Here is a 17,710-nt window from a genome sequence, read left to right as displayed (position 1 = left end):
CAGGCAGTCTTTTTTTGTCATGTAACAATGTAAGTTTGTCATTATGTTGAATGGTTTTGTATTTTTCCCCCTCTTTGTGAAATGGATGCAGTTATTCACTTAAACGGAACTTTTATCCTGACTCTCTTTTATGGGATACATTATTTCATTTCTGGTTCTCTTAAAAACATTTTTTAATGTTTTAAAGTCATTTTTTAAACAGCTGAACTGTGATACTTTTAAAGTTTTATTGTCTTACAAATATTTTATGCCCTTAAGTGTAATTGAGCCAGTATTGAATTTTAATCCCTCTGAAAGAGTAAAGAAACAGTTGGCTTAGTAAATCTAACATTGACAATTCATAAATTGTACCTTTGAAATACCATCTCAGCTTTTAGCAATTTCTTTCCTGATAAGAGATCTAAAAGTCTCAAATTATTTTCTAGAATTTGACTGTCTTAAACTTCTCAATCTTTTGAGAAATCAGATAATCTGAGAACATCACTTACTGGTAATAGCAGAATAAGAATGAGGACCTATGTTTGATCTATAACCAGTTCTTTTAGAAGCTGGGCAGCGTGCGAGGATAAACCAGGCAGGGAAGCTCAGGAACGGTTTCTGGCACAGCAGGCCATGATTAACCTGACATAGCGGCAGATGCAGTGGGACGGTGTATCTGAGTTGCCTGTGTCTAATCCTCCCCTTGTCTTTCATACCTACTTTAGAGGAGCAGTGTACCTTGTTCAAGGTCACTGCGGGAAATGCCAGAGACAGGCTTCAAACATGAGTCTAGGCCAGAGGCCAATCTCTTATTTGTTATACTCTTGGAGTTCTCATTTTTTAAATTCAAATTTAGTATCTCCCTTGTCCTCTTCTTTTTAGGGGCACTGATTGAGACAGGAATTCTCTGTGAAACAGTCCTGGCTATCTGGCCCTGGCCCTTGTTGGGTAGACCAGGTTGGCCTCTAACTCACAGAGATCCACCTGCCTCTGCCTCCTGAGTGCTGGGATTAAAGACGTGCGCCACCACCACTGGCTTGTCCTTGGCAGTTGTATTCCAAGATGACAGTACATTTTTTTTTTTAAGATTTACTTACTTATTATGTATACTCTGTTCTGCCTGCACACCAGGAAAGGGCACCAGATCTCATTACAGATGGTTGTGAGACACCATGTGGATGCTGGGAATTGAGCTCAGGATCTCTGGAGGAGCATCCAGTACACTTAACCTCTCAGCCATTTCTCCAGCCCAACAAAATAGATTAAAAAAAAAAAATAACGAGTAGATTCTAAACCATCAACATATGTGTCAAAAGGGCGAGCCATAACAGCCTTCACCCGCAGTCTTCATGTTGTGCTTGGTGTGGCCCTGCCAACCTCTCGAACTTTGTCTGACCCTGCTCTCCTCCCCTTTACTGCTGTCCTGTACCCCAGTCATCTTCCAAGTGGGACGACACTCCAGTGCCTTTTCTACCTCAAGAAGATGCCCCTGCTGTCCCCTCCTGAAACTCATCTCCCCGACTCTTCCTCAGGGCGAGGGAGCGTCATTCATCCCTCGCACTCTGTAGCAGTCCGACCCTGCCCACTGACGGAGCTGCTCCCCCATCATCAGCTCTGCCCTGCCTTCGTTTCCTTCATAGTAGTATTATAAAAGCTTGTCAATACCTTGCTTATTTCAGCTTTGGAGTAGTGACTTTCTCCCCTGAGAAGCAAGACCATATCTATATACTTTGCTGTTTTTTTTTATTCTCAGTTCCTAGGATGGTTACCCATTACCAAACAGGTATTTGAGATTCTAAACAAGTGAATTAAGATCCATCTGTATTGATTTTGCCATCCTAGTCTCAAAAAACGCCAGGGGAATTTTATTATGTATCCTTGTTTTTAAAGGACATGTCCAATATGTTTCCCTAATTTTCCCATTTATGTTTTTTGTTTGTTTTTTTTTTTTTTAATCTCTGAAACAAGGTCAGGTTAATCTGACAGAAATTGTCCTGGTGACCCCGGGCTGGGTCATGAAAATTCCAATTTATACCCTCTACTGCTGGTGCTCTATCCCAGACTGTGGCCTAGGAGCGTGTCAAGTTCACGGGTCTACAGCCTGAGAAGCCCATCCCCCCCTTGGGGCACAGCGGCTTCTCTGGTCACCTGCGTGCCCTTTACCTTCTATAAACATCCTGATACTTTAGTCATAGGATGCTTTATTGGAGTCTTGGTTCTCTGGGGAAGGAATCTGTGTCAGATGCAGTGACCTTGTCATCCTTCGCCCATGCTCTGCTTTTCACAGAAATGGGTTAGAAGCAGAACAGGAAGAAGATTGTTGACTTCTTCCTCATCCATCGACATCGTATTTTATTGTCTTTGCCCTCTGTTCATCTCAAACGTGATTACACCTCTCTGTTTGCTTATTTAGTTAGAGGCGGCACTCAGCTAGGTAGTCCAGCTGGCCTGGAACTCGGGATCTCCTGCCTCTGCTTCCTGAGTCCCAGGATTACAGGCCTGGCCATTGTGCCCACCTGCGTGTGTGCACGTGTTGGGTGAAAGCCATTCCTGCGTCAGTATGTTTGAGTCATGCACTCTGAACTTGTGACCGCTGCTCAGCAAAGCATTCTGAAGTGGTTCCTGCAGGCCAGCCTGCACCCACAGTGACCTAGACGGCCATAGCTAGTCAATTGCAATTAGAGTCTTTTTTAAGTCGGACTAAGATTTTTTTTTCCCTTGAAATCCAATGAGTCTTAATTTCTTTTCCTGTCTGTGATAAAATGAGCTGGCAGAAGGCACTGAGGAAGGAAGGGTTTTCATTCACAGTTCAGTGTGCACACTCCACAGTGGCAGGAAAACCAAGGAAGCGGTGGCATTCCACCGCCAGCCAGAGCACAGAACGAATGCTGACACTCGGTGTGCACCCTCCATTGTTCAGCTCACTTTCTGCTTTCCTACAGTCCAGGATTCCCACCCAGAGAATGCTCCTGCCCACAGTTAGCATATTCTCCCCACACCAATCAAGATAATCCCTCAGATGTAAGCGCAGGGCCCCACTTTCCAGATGACCCCAGATCCTGTTGAGGTGACAGCTAGTACCAACCACAGTCCATCACACATGCTGTATGCGAATTTTGGAAGTCACTTAGGTGTTGGTTTCATGTAAAGAACAGAGATGTGGATATTTTTTGGTTGGTTGGTTGGTATTTTTTATTTGTTTGGGTTTTGATTTTTCGCGACCAAGTATCTCTGGAATTTTTGGAGCCTGTCCTGGAACTCACTCTGTAGACCAGGCTGGCCTCGAGCTTCTGGAGATCTGCCTGCCTCTGCCTCCCGAGTGCTGGAATTAAAGGCGTGCACCACCACTGCCGCTGGTCACAGGTGTGTTTCCTGCCCGAATATCCGGAGTGTGGGGTCGTATGTTCTCTGCAAGCAAATGGACCAATCTGTGGTATTTCCCTTCTTTGCCTGTGGCTTCCCCAGTCTTATTCTTGTACATTTGTATCCAAATAATATTCCTTTTTTATAAGTCAAGAGATTTGTAAAGTAGGTATGTTATTTATTTTTCAAAGCTCTGTGGATAACTTAAGAATTCGGATACACAAAACCAGCCATCTGCATATGTGTGCCCTTGCATTTAACAAACACAGAAAATGAAAATAATTTCTTCTATGCTAACACCTTGAAACAACATAGGACTTCAGGGAACAGTGACACAGTGTGTGGGAAATGGAGACATTTTCAAAGAACAGTGTGATTTTAAATGGTTTGTGATTCCAGCTTCAATCATTCACTAAACTTGGCCTCTGCTGGACCCTCGGTTCCTGAGTGAAGAGATGCAGCGGACTGAAGGTGGAGGTGGGCACTGTGCTCTCTTGCAGTGTGAGCAGGAAGCTGACCATCCAGTTAGCTTTAAAAAAGATGCAGGAAATAAGGAACTTGGAGACTTTTATGGAGAATGAGGAAATCCAAGGATAAGGCAAATGGATCTGGAGAGCCCTAAGGCTGGCCTTAATGTAGGTAGGGCAACTAAAACTGAAATCTCAGATCCGAAGTTACGTGGTACTGAGTGTCATTTAATCTTTAATGAAAACCAGCAATGATCTCTGTGTTTATAAGATCGTAGGGAGGTGGGGCTATGGCATCGGTTAGGTTCTGGGATTTAGGTAGGTGCTTGCCATTCATACGGTCTTTTTTAAAAGTTTTATTTTTTATTTATTATATATACAGTGTTCTGCCTGCATGTGTGCCTGCAGGCCAGAAGAGGGCACCAGACCTCATTACAGATGGTTTTGAGCCACCATGTGGTTGCTGGGAATTGAACTCAGAACCTCTGGAAGAACAGCCGGTGCTCTTAACCTCTGAGCCATCTCTCCTTCCTGTCAATAACCAAATGATGCTCTCCTCACAGACCCACATCTGGACCTTACCTCAGATGAGACAAAGCACCACCAGTGATGTTTAGAATTCTATGACATTACCAAAAAAGACGTTGTATAATCAAATAGCAGCTAGTGTGTCAGAGCAACTTGTGAAAACTTGTGCTTCTGGCTTCCAAGCCAGGTCTTGTGCATTTGAGGCTAGGGCTCTATCAAGGAGGTACCAACTGTGATCCTTAATTGTTATGGTAGAAAAGAGTTTTCTTCCAGAGATCTCAACATGATTCAATAGCTGTGCAGATCGAACGGGTTGTGACTCAGCCACTGTTCACCAGTCGGTCTCCTGCTTCTAACAGACCTAATTTCTCCCGCCTGCCCAACAGTGGCTGTGGACACGGTAGCCGATGGTCTTGGAGATGTGCACAGCACAGTGTCTGGCACATGTTAGCTGTTTCCCGTGTCCCTGTGCCCATCTGCACACATCAGTCCCCTGATGAAAATAAAATACTGGAATCCAGAGCTCCTAATCAAGCATCCAGTCTTCCTTCTACAACAGGCTTCACTAAAAGTAAACTGAAACTGTAGTTTTGTGGACGAGTTTTACAGAAGTCAGAATGTTAGAACATTGTCTCTGATCTTCATTGGAAGAATAAAAGTTCTCACTTAGAAAATTAGTAGGAAACAGTAAAACACACCATAATCCTGTTCATCAGTTTATTTAATGCTCACAAAGTGTTTTTTTGCTGTCCACCAAGCAGAAGAATTTGTTTTGGAATCAATAGGACCAGGGTTGGAAATTCACATTTCTGCATCCTGGTAGAGATGTGGCAATGCTCAGAGTCTTCTCCAAGCTCTGCTGCTGTTGTGTTGTGTTCAGGCCTGCACTGTAAGAGGGCACAGTTAGATCAGCGCAAGGCACGCACTTCTCCTTCCAGCTCAGTCAAGGTGAACAAGGAACTCCACCCCACTCCACTCAGCATCCTTAGAAGCCAAGTTCAATTCCACTGTAAATCACTCCATCCTCCTCCCAGTTCAAGAAAGCTGGTGCTGGCCTTGGGGTACAAGCAGGTTGGTAAAGTGCTTCCCTGGCATGCATGAAGCCCTGATTGGGTTTTCAGTCCTGAATAAACTGGGCGTGATGGCACACAGCATTAATCCCAGAACTAGGGAAATCTAGGCAGGGGGTCCAGAAATTCAAGGCCATCTTCAGCTACATAGTGAGTTCAAAACCAGCCTGGGGTGAAAGAGACAGGAGTAGGGAAGAAGAGGGGAAGAGGAAAGAGAAGTCACTGGCTAATGCCATGTTCACGTACATAAACCAGAAACCTTAAGGCAGTGGTTCTCAGCCTTCCTAATGCTGCGACCCTTTAATACAGTTCCTCATGCTGTGGTGACCGCCAGGCATAAAATTATTTTCATTGCTACTTCCCAACTGTAATCTTCCTACTGTTATGAATTATAATGTAAATGTCTGTGTTTTTCAATGGTCTTAGATGACCCCTGTGAAAGGGGCGTCAACCCCCACTGCCTTAAGGAAAGGAATGGGTGACAGTGGCTCTTTCGTCTCTTTATCATTGGTCTGTTCTCTGGTGGCTTTAGTTCTTTAAGGTGTGATACCACAGGTAGGCTTTTAATCCTATGATTATTTTGTTCTGCTTTGGGATGAAAGAATAAAATCTCACGGCTAATAAACACACAGTTTGAAACTTTTGGTTAGATGTACTAAGTATTTTTTTTAATACCCATTTGGGACCTCCTAACCCTACATAAAAGTCCCTTTTCATGTCTACAGACATTGGCTGTGTCCAATTAAGTGACTTCTCTAAGGAGAAGTGGTCCAGTCATGGCCAACCTCAGCTCAGTCCCCTCCAGTTGTACCCTATGTCTGTTCCTCTTGTCTCTTCATAGAATCGGGGAGAATTCCTTTCCTCCTCTAGGGATGCCCATATGGCAGATCACTTGCGCCCATTCCCAGCATTTACAGGTTCCCAGCCAATCACTTGAGCCCATTCCCAGAATTTACAGGTTCCCAGCCATACAGGACAGCATTTCTTAAATACTTTCCTCTAAAAGCCCCATGGTAGTCTATAATAGAATCGATTACTCCCCACCCAGGCTTGAAGAGTTATCTACCAATATTTACTATATTAGAAACAAAAATATAAAACAGGAGACATATGTGCTAATTCAAAAACCATGCGACCCGGATAACCTTTGGGGGAGGAAGAACCTCTTTAAGGTGGACTGCGGAGAGAGGAGCAGGGCTGTTTGTATCTCTGCCCGTCTCCCGAGCAGCTGCCTTCGTGGGAGACAGCTGGAGAGTCTCATCTGTCTCTCTCTTCAAGCTGCTCCAATATTTTGCCTTGCTTAAAAAATATGAAGAAAACTTGGCTCCGTGTAGATATGCCGTTGGAAAAGGAGAGGAGTATTTTAATAGACTTTTCAAATAGTTACGGAAATGCTCTGTTGATGCTAGAACAAAATTTTGGCTATGGGTTGTTCCTTAGGGGTTGGTGGCAAGTGAGAGCTGAGCCCTGTCCGGGACTGTGAGAGTGCCTGATGGTCGGAGCCAGTGAGCTCTCTGTCTCGGGGTCCATCTTGCATGCATCCATCACCCAGGAGGTGCTGACTCACTGAGGTAAAGAATACTTCCTAATGTGCGCTCCTTTGCAGTAGACCATATGAGAAGTCCCATCTGAGAGCAGCTCCACGGATCTGAAATGTTGAGACACTATTTTTGAAGGAAGGTTTTCCAAATTTCTTTTTTTTTTTCCTTTTCCTGAAAAACACATAATTGTTGTCCTGTCCGCCAGTGCTACCAGCTGTTCTCCGTGAGCATCATTAAGGGGAAAAGGCAATGTACCCAGCAGATAACCCTAGTTCCACACCGGTTCTTCAGATGAAAGCGATGCTCAGCTCGCAGCCTGCACAACCCCACGGGTGTTTCTCGGAGTCACCCATTGTAGGTCGGGGTCGATGGATGTTTGATGGGAACTCTCCACATGTTAAAACGTGCCCGGTGTGGTGTCGCCCATTTCATCCGCGCACTTGGAGGCAGCTGGATGTCTATGAGCTTGATCGGGGCCAGCCTGCATACACAGGGAAATGTATAGGGAGTTGTTCACAGGCTAGCTGGAACTACATAGTAGGACCGTTTCACAAACAAGTACTAAGTAACCTAAAAAAAAAACAAAGACTGAATAACAACAAAGAAAATTTGATAAATATATATATACCTATATATGAATCTACATTGTTCTTAAATAACAAGATGATGTGTGCTCAAGAGTTGAAATTTAGTGAAGAATTTTTATTGTATTATCAACGACTTTTAAAAAAATTATTATTGATTTGTGTGTGTATATGTGTCTGTGTACATGTTCATATGTGTGTGAAAGTCCCCTCAGAGGGCAGCAGAACCCCAGAAGCTGGAGTTACAGGTATTTGTGAACTACCTGACAAGGATGCAGAAAGCAGAACTCTGTAGACCAGACTGGTCTCAAACTCAGAAATCCACCTGCTTTTGCCTTCCAATTGCTAGAATTAAAGACTTGTGCCACCACTTCCAGCCAATTTGTCGATTAAAAAACAGATTTTTTTAAAAATTGTGTGTGTAATCTTTGAACACCTGATCTTTGATAAAGAAGCAAAAAAATAGCAAATGGAAAAAAAGAAAGCATATTTAACAAGTGGTGCTGGCATAACTGGATAGCAACATGTAGAAAAATGAAAATAGACCCATATCTATCACTATGCACAAAACTCAAGTCCAAAAGCATCAAAGACCTCAACATAAAGCCAGCCACACTGAATCTTATAGAAAAGAAAGTGGGAAGTACACTTGAACGCATTGGCACAGGGAACCACTTCCTAAATATAACCCCAGCAGCACAGACACTGAGAGAAACAATAAATGGGGCCTCCTGAAACTGAAAAGCTTCTGTAAAGCAAAGGACATGGTCAACAAGACAAAACGACAGCCTACAGAATAGGAAAAGATCTTTACCAACCTCACATCTGACAGAGGTCTGATCTCCAAAGTAAACAAAGGACTCAAGAAATTGGACACCAAAAGATCACATAATCCAATAAAAAAAATGGAGTACAGACCTAAACAGAGAACTCTCAACAGAGGAATCTAAAATGGCTGAAAGATACTTAAGGAAATGTTCAACATCCTTAGTCATCAGAGAAATGCAAATCAAAACAACTCTGAGATTCCATCTTACACCTGTAAGAATGGCCAAGATCACAAACACTGATGACAACTTATGCTGGAGAGGTTGTGGGGAAAAGGGAACATTCCTGCATTGTCGGTGGGAATGCAAGCTGGTACAACCCCTTTGGATGTCAGTGTGGCGATTTCTCAGAAAATTAGGAAACAATCTTCCTCAAGACCCAGTAAAACCACTTTTGGGTATATATCCAAAGGATGCTCAATTGTGCCACAAGGACATGTGCTCAACTATGTTCATAGCAGCTTTGTGTGTCACAGCCAGAACCTGGAACCAACCTAAATGCCCCTCGATCGAAAAATGGATAAGGAAAATGTGGTACATTTACATAATGGATTACTACACAGCAGAAAAAAATAACGACAGCTTGAATTTTGCAGGAAAATGGATGGAGCTAGAAAACATTATTTTGAGTGAGGTAACACAGACACAGAAAGACAATTATCACATGTACTCACTCATAGGTAGTTTTTAAACATAAAGCAAAGAAAGCCAACCTACAAGCCACAATCCCAGAGAACTTAGACAACAGTGAGGACACTAAGAGAGACTTACATAGATCTAATCTACATGGGAAGTATAAAAAGACAAGATCTCATTTCCCTCCCCCTCCCCCAACCAAGTCCCCCTCCCTCATCAGCCCAAAGAGCAATCAGGGTTCCCTGCCCTGTGGGAAGTCCAAGGACCACCCTCCTCCATCCAGGTCTAGTAAGGTGAGTATCCAAACTGCCTAGGCTCCCACAAAGCCAGTACGTGCAGTAGGATCAAAAACCCATTGCCATTGTTCTTGGGTTCTCAGAGGCGGTGGTGGGGAAGAGACAGAAACTTAAATAAATAAATAAATAAATAAATAAATAAATGTAATTCAGGGTATAACTGTTCTGCAGGAAAATCTGTATTATTTTCTGTATTTTTAAATGACATCATTATTTCCAATGGTGGAAAATTGATGGGAAAACTATAAAAAATTCAGGTGATTTCAAATCACATTTCATTGGTTGGAACTTGAAGATATTCACTCATTGTGGGCTTTGCAGCAAGTCACCTTACACTGTGTTACTGCTTCATAAATGTAGGAATACAAACATAGCTATCTAGAAGACCTGAGTCTGACTCATTTGCATGCAGTGTATAAAGTAACAGATAAGTTTTAATGATGGTATTGTCAACTTTTTATAATACCTATGATTTTGGTATCTTTTGCAAATAAAGAAAAAAGTAAATTCAAAAAAAAAAAAAAAAGACACGATCTCCTGAGTAAATTGGGAGCATGGGGACCTTGGGGGAGGACTGAAGTGGGGAGGGGAGAGGCAGGGAGGAGAGCAGAGAAAAAATGTACAGCTCAATAAATATCAATTAAAAAATCCAAAAAAAGTTAAAAACAAAATAAATTAATTGTGTGTGTGTGTGTGTGTGTGTGTGAAACCCCTGGACCTGGAGTTACACAGGGTTTGAGTCACTGGACATGTATGCTGGGATCTGAACTCAGTCCTCTGGAGAATACACTGTTCTTAAGTGCTCTACTTAGTTGCTGAACCACCTCTCCAGCCCGAGTTGGTTATTTTTAAGGTACAGAACAGAAGCAAATCTGTGAATGACAAAGAACCTGAATCTTTGTGTTTATCTGAAATCTAAAATGTGATATTCACAACACTGTAAGGAATTGGCAATGGTGTCTTTCTCATAGCTTTTTGTGCAGCCAGTGTGCACCAATGTCGGCCAGGCAAGCCCTTGTTTCTTTGCTGTGCATGCGCCTTCCTAGCCAGTACAATATGATAACAACATGTAAGATCTTTTCCACTTCCAGTTTGAAAGCATGGAGCTATCTTTAGCCTTTAAAGATCTCATCATATCTACCTTTGATGTATTCCTTTTCCTTCAAACTCTGATCAGTTTCAAAATGGCGTTGAAATCGTTTTGTCATGTAAGACACATGTGGCAAATTACTAATGTCCTTAGAGGTGGACGGAAGACGGCTTTCTCCACGACACTGACCCCTCTTCCCTGGGCCAAGGGTTCTGCGCTTTTAGTTTTTCTTCATCATCTAAAATGTAGTGTGACTTAAGTCTTAAGTCGTGTGACTTAAGAAAATTAGTCTTACCTCTTAGTTAAATAGACTCTTAAAGTAGTAAGTTTAGATAATTTTATATTTGTTTAATTTTTGAAAAAAAAATTTCTTTAAAATATTAAGTATGTTTTTGTTGGTGGTGGTGGTGGTGGTGCTTCCAAATAAATACCAAGCAACTTTGGCACAGTGACAAAGTACAGAAATTATAGAGGTTAAAATGAAAGGTACTAAGAATGTTCTCAAAATACTGAAATCAAACTGAGTTACCTTTGAAAGTGCACCACCTTAAAAAATAGTAGGATTGGGGCTGGAGACACGGTCCACTCATGAGTTTGTACTGCTCTTCTGGGGTTTGATTCTCAGCGCCCATGTGGGGTGGCTCACACCAGCCTCTCATTCCAGCTCTAAGAGACCCACACCCTCTTCTGACCACCACAGGTGCCTGCACACATACTGTCCCTACCCACCCCCCACTCACACATATATTTTATTTTTTTTTAATTGTAGGAAACCCAATGGAGCACAAACCCTCATCCCATTTTATACCACTGTAACGATGTCATAGTCCACAGAGCCTCTGGGAAACTCTGCTGTGTGCTCATGAGAGAAAGAAGGTGACAAAAGCCTCAGTGTGATGATGAAATAGCTTTAGCCTCCTGGGCTTCTCGAGAAGCTCTTGGCGCCCCCAGAGTCCTCCATTCAATGAATCACCTGTCTGAGGAGCTCTCCGTTTCTGGTGACTTTCATCTGAAGTATGCGAAGCGGGAGGATACCACACTGCCTTTATTTGATGCCCCTTCTCAAACCTAAAGGTAGATTGCAGGGCTTGCTAATGCTTTGAATGACGTGAGAGTGACTCTGAGGGTTAACGGTTCAAGAGTCACAGATCCTAACTTGGATCTATTAAGTCCTTGTACCATTCAGTCCACCCGAGAAGCTAGAAAGAAAGCCCTTGCTCCTGTTCTGTAGATGAATGAAGTTGAGTCCTCATATGCAGCTCCCCCACGTCCCTTCATTGACTGCCTGTTTCCCTTCAAAGAGGAAACCACGGCAGCGAGAAGTGTTTATATATGGTTGTAATTTAATTGCATTTGGAACATTCCTTCCCAAAGAAGTTGCGTTTGATTTAGGACCAGAACCCACGAGTACATGTCCCGTGCCCAATGCTATCCAGACACCTCAGAGAACACAGAAGGAGCCTGTGTCTAGCCCTTCAGCCGAGGAGGCCATTGCATGAAACAAAATGGTTTTTAAAAGTTTAAGCGTTGCCTCAGACGAAAGCAAACGCTTGTCCACAGACTGCAGGGAGAACAGATAAAATTATGAAGAGATTTGGGGTTTGGTCTTCAGTTTTTCACTTCGCTATCCTGAGACTTTAAACACACTGCAAGGAGATGCAGCAGCAGAGTGGACGGGTGCAGCAGGGATCGGTGGGAGGTCACCCGCTGGAGAGGCGAAGGGAAAAGACCTGAATGGTTCTTTTCTTCAGCGCCCTACGTTCAAACTGCCCTTTGTTTATTTAACAAGAAGAACAGAAAATGACCCAAGAGAAACAGAGGCTTGGACAAAGAGGTCGTCAAAATTAAAATGTCCAAGAGCACGGGGTACAGTTATCTGTGTGAATGTGAACTGCACCGTCTAGGTCCCTTCCCAGAATCCGCTTGCTTCCTGCCTGGCCTTCAGGAAACCCAGTGGGCAGTCAGCGCGAGCTCCTTCGAAGATTGGCTTCCCTTCCCCGCCAAGAGCTTCCTTCCTCTGCACAGGCACCCGTCTGCCTTCCAGGCCCTGTCACTCTGTCCAGTGGTCCTCTCTGACACCTGGCTGTGTGCTCTCTCAGTGTTCTGTCCATTCTTCCATTATAACCCCTCCCCTTTCCCTCACAGGGCTGCCTCGCTCAAGGTCGTGTTTGTGCCAGGGCACAGCATCCTGTATCAGAGGCAGGATGCCCAGATGTTGGCTGCAGGACCACAGTAACCTGTGCTTTTGTTGAGATTCAGCTCTTCTGCCTTCTCTTTTTTCTCTCTTCCTTTCACTAGTGTCCAGGCCTAAATGTATTTTGAACAGCAAATTCTGTATGAGTGGCCCCTCTAGAGAATTCACCTGTGGTGATTTGAACAGCAATTGCTCCCAATGTAGTGTTTTGAATAATAATAGCCCCCCCCCAAAGCTCATAATGCTTCACCATTAGAGGGTGGAACTACTTGACAAGGACTAGGAGGTGTGGCCTTGTTGGAGGAAGTGTGTCACTGGGGGTGGACTGTGGGGTTTCAAATGCTCAAGTCAGGCCCAGTCTTTCTCTTCCTGCTACCTGTGCATCCAACTCTCAGCTACTGCACCAGCACCACGTCTGCCTGTGGCATGCTGCCATGCTTCTTACCATGATGAAAGATAATGGACTAAACTTACAAAACTGTAAGCCAGCCCCAATTAAATGTTTTTCTTTTTAAGAGTTGCCGTGGTCATGGTGTCTCTTCACAGCAATAGAACACTGACTTAGACATCAACTATGGCATGATATTTTCTTATCTGGACTTCTTCAGAGCTAACTATGTAGTTCATATATTTTTCGTGTGTGTGTGTGTGTGCATGTACACACTTGCACGTGTGTGTGATATTTCTGAACTATTCTCCTCCATCAGTAGTACACTTTCTCTCGGCTCTTTGGAAATTGTGTTTTCAGTCTATTGGCTTACTTATCCCAAACATAGCTCTCTTCTCCTAGTGAAATCGAGGTAAGTTTTTGTTGCTATTGTTGCTTTTTAAGACAGGATTTCTTTGTGTAGCTCTGGCTGTTCTGAAACTTTCTCTGTAAACCAAGTTGGCCTCAAACTCACAGAAATCCACCTGCTTCTGCCTCCTGAGTATTGGAATTAAATGGGTGAACCACCACCTGGCCTTCAGGTCTTGTTTCTAAAAGTGTTTTTATGATATCAAAATTATTTTTCAACTAATACCAGTGTAAGTTTTGCTCATTTTGAGATACATGTCTTGTTACCAGAACAGCAAGGAGAGGTGTTGGAAGAGAGCTGCTTGTGGTTCCCAGCCACACAGCTAGCTTAGACCCGAAATTATCACACAGAAACTGTATTAATTAAATCACTGCTTGGCCCATTAGTTCTAGCTTCTTATTAGCTAACTCTTTTATTAATTTAACCCATTTCTATTAATCTGTATATCGCCATGTGACTGTGGCTTACTGGATAAAGTTCCCAGCATCTGTCTTCAGCAGCTCCATGGCTTCTCTCTGACTCCGCCATTTTTTCTCCCAGCACACAGCCTAGCTTTCCCCGCCTAGTTCTGTTCTTCCCTGCCATAGGCTCAAAGCAGTTCTTTATTCATTAACCAATGAAAACAACACACAGACAGGAGGACCTCCCACACCAGAGAGGCATAAACCGGTGGAATCAACCAACTGACCAATCACTGTGGGCCCTAGCTCCATTGCACAGCTGGGGCCTTCAGTAGGAGGCTCTCAGAACCCAATTTGTGTGGGATATAAGTGTTTCAGGCCCATACTCAACTTCAGATACCTGCTCCCATTAGTTTTGTCCTCATTAATATAGGACAGTTCATTTGTAACTCGAAAACCAGGGTTTCTAAAAGTGCTGCTTTCTTTCCTTCTTTTGGAGCCTGTACTGGAACTCGCTCTGTAGACCAGGCTGGCCTTGAACTCACAGAGACCTACCTGCCTCTGCCTCCTGAGTGCTGGGATTAAAGGTGTGAACCCCCACGGCCTGGCTCTTGCTTGTTTTTTTTTTCCTGGTCACATCATCCCCAACAATGGGTGATCGCCAGATGAACCATATATGCCAATCATATTTCTCGGTGCCCAGAACGGAAACACTAAAGCTGTTGTTAGTGCAAGGAGCCCTTGACCAGCCTAAGCCCTTGTTTTCCACCAACTCCTGTTGATTTCAGGTGATCAGGACAAGATGTAGAGAGGGAGAGGCAGACCAAGATGTAGTGAGATTTCGCTTGTATTTTAATAAATAAAGCTTTTAATAAATAAAGTTCAGAGAGTAAAACAGCTGCACTGATCAGCCTTACAGACCACACAGTGGTGAGACACAGCTTTGATCCCAGTAGCCACACTTATTTGCCGTAGAAACCTGGCAGTGCATGCCTTTAATCCCAGCCCTAGAGAGGACTATAAGACGGGAGAAGACAGCTCACAGACACAATCTCATTCTGAGGCTTCTTGGAGGCAGGCTCGCCATTTCAGACTGAGCTAGAGGTAAGAGCCAGTGACTGGCTGTTTTGTTTTTCTGACCTTCAGGTTGGACCCCAATTTCTGTCCCTGGGTTTTTATTAATCATGCTACACCCAGAAGCCTTCCTGCCTTGGCATGTGGGTCCCAGCTGCTCAGAGTCTGGAGATAAAAGGGGGGTACTTTGGCTCTTTTCTGGGGATCAGCTGTGTTCTGAGCTCTGTACTGGGAAGGCCAGCAGCCCCAGGGTGTTAGTGCCACTGTGAAGCTGTTGGTGGCATTTCTTTCATCTCTGTTCTTCCTTGTGCCGAATGCTTGGCTGTTATCAAGGGTAGGACTCATCAGGAGCCTTTCACATGGACTAGAAATACAGAGGACATGGGGTTAGAAGAGGATGCTCCAATTCAACCTTGCCCTCTCTCCTGATTCCTACATCACACATTGCAAAATAGACTCAGAGTAGCCCAGCTGAGGACAAAAGGTCTGGAGTGAGATCCTAAGTCCTAGCCAAAAGTTTGTAGTTTGAATTCAATAAAAAATATTTGTCTGCTCTAAAGAAAGACAAAGGAGGAAGGTAGGTTGGGATCTAGGAAGAAGAACTTGGAATCTAGGTCAGTAGAGTATGTATGTGGTATGCACAAGGCCTTGGGTTCAACTCCCAGTACAGGGAAAGAGGGAAGAAGGAAAGGAGGGAGGGAGGGAGGGAGGGAGGGAGGGAGGGAGGGAGGGAGGGAACCAATGCCCCTAAGGGGAAACACAGAGTCCCAAATCACTGTAATTTAGCATTCCTAGTGTCTAGGATATGACACAGCCAAGAAATGGAAGGCACTCCAAAAGAGTGTATCGACTGAGAACAAAGCCGGAAGCTGCATGTAGGATTAGCAGAAGAATTTTTAAATAGCAATTACAAAAAAAAAAAAAAAGTCCTCATTAAAAATTTAAAAATGTGCACGTAATAAGTCGAGGCAGGGAATTTTAGCTAATAGCAGAAACAACAGGGAAAAGGTGCCGGTGAGTTTAAAAACTATACTGGTTAAGTTTATCAGCAAATGGAAATGACAGAAAAAAAATAAGGAGCCTTGAAGATAGATCTGCAGTTGTTAGGTTTTTACTCTTTTGACTTTTTGAAGGCCCTGCCACCCAGCTCCTAATAAATCCCATGGAAATTTATTCTTACTTATGAATGCCAATCTTAGCTTGGCTTGTTTCTTGCCAGTTTTTCTTAAATCGTGCCTGACTACCTTTTGCCTCTGGGACTTTTTCTTTTCTTACTTCTGTGTATCTTACTTTTACTCTGTGGCTGGCTGACTGGGTGCCCAGCCCTCGATGTCCTCCTCCCCTTGTTCTCTCATTGCTCCTTCCTTTCCTCTCTTCCCAGGTTTTTCCTCCTATTTATATTCTCTGCCTGCCAGCCCCACTTCTCCTTTCTCCTCCTCATTATTGGCCATTCAGCTCTTTATTAGACCACCAGGTGTTTTAGACAGGCAAAGAGTCACAGCTTCACAGAGTTAAACAAATGCAGCACAAACAAGAGCAACATAGATTCATAGAAATTATCCAATATAATGAACAGAGATTTGTTTTAATTGAAAGAACAGAGCCTCTGAGATATATTAAGCAGTCTAAGATATGTACGTCTAACATTCCAGAAGGAAATGAGAAAGATAATAGGGCAGGCAAAAGCTGAGGTAACAATAGCTGGGAATTTCTCAGATGTGAGCAGTCATGAACCTCCAAATCTATAGATTTGTGAAATCTAGAAATTGTGTATATAGTATAAACATATAGATTCAAAGTACTAACTTTGAATTAATGAGTAGGATGTCTTAGAGCGTATTGCACACAAACTACAAAGTGACAAATACAAAGGACAAACCTTGCGAAAGTAGCAGGGAAAACAGCACACAGGGAGATGCACAATGTCTTCTCACGGCTGCCTCGTCAGACACAACCTGAGCAGGAGAGGGTGGGATATCACTAAAAAATAAATATATCAACACAGAATACTAGATCTGTAAAAAAAAAAAATAAGTCTTCTAAAGGGTGGATGCAAAATAAAGATGTTTTCAAATGAAAGGAAACTAAGAGAAATGTCAAAAGGAAATGCTAAAAGGCTGGGGAGAGACTTGGGGCTGGATTGCTTACCTAGCATGTGCAAAGCCCTTGTTTCAATCCCTGCTATCCTGAAATCCAAAGATTTCTTTTTCAGGTAGAAGGAAAATAACAGAATTAAATTCAAATATAGAAAGGAGTAGAGTACAAGAAATAGTATTAACCTAGGTAATTGTTTCCCTTTTTTTCTCTCAACTTCTTTCTCCTCTTCATCCTCTTCTTCCTCCTCTTCTTCCTTCTTTTTTTCTTCCTCCTCCTCCTCTTTCTTCTTCCTGGCTTTTTGAAACAGTTTTTCTCTGTAGCTTTGGAGCCTGTTCTGCACCAAGCTCTTATATACCAGGCTGGCCTCGAACTCAGAGATCTGCCTGCCTCTGACTCCCAGGTGCTGGGATTAAAGGCATGCGCCACCACTGCCCAGCTTTTTTAAACTTCTTTATAATTTGATCATATAAAATAAAAATAAGATTGGCTTGTAGGACTTTTTAGGATTTCTTTTTACTTTATGTGTGTAAGTATTTGGCAGCTGTGTGGACCATATGCGTGTCTGTGCCCATGGAGGACTGAAGAGGGTATAAGGCTATGGGAACTGAACCTGGGTCCTCTGCAAGAGCAGCAAGTGCTTTTAACCACCGAGACATCTCTCCAGCCCTTCTTGCAGGACATAAGTTACAAAGGATGTAGTGGCTCTACTCTAGGAATACATCTATGAACCTATACCACAGTGGCAAAGCTTTTGCATGTTGTGATA

Source organism: Alexandromys fortis, unplaced genomic scaffold (genome assembly GCF_014885135.2).
Source record: "Alexandromys fortis isolate MF-2015 unplaced genomic scaffold, M_Fortis_MF-2015_v1.1 scaffold_42, whole genome shotgun sequence".
Classification (NCBI taxonomy): Eukaryota; Metazoa; Chordata; class Mammalia; order Rodentia; family Cricetidae; genus Alexandromys; species Alexandromys fortis.
This window is presented reverse-complemented; position numbering follows the sequence as displayed.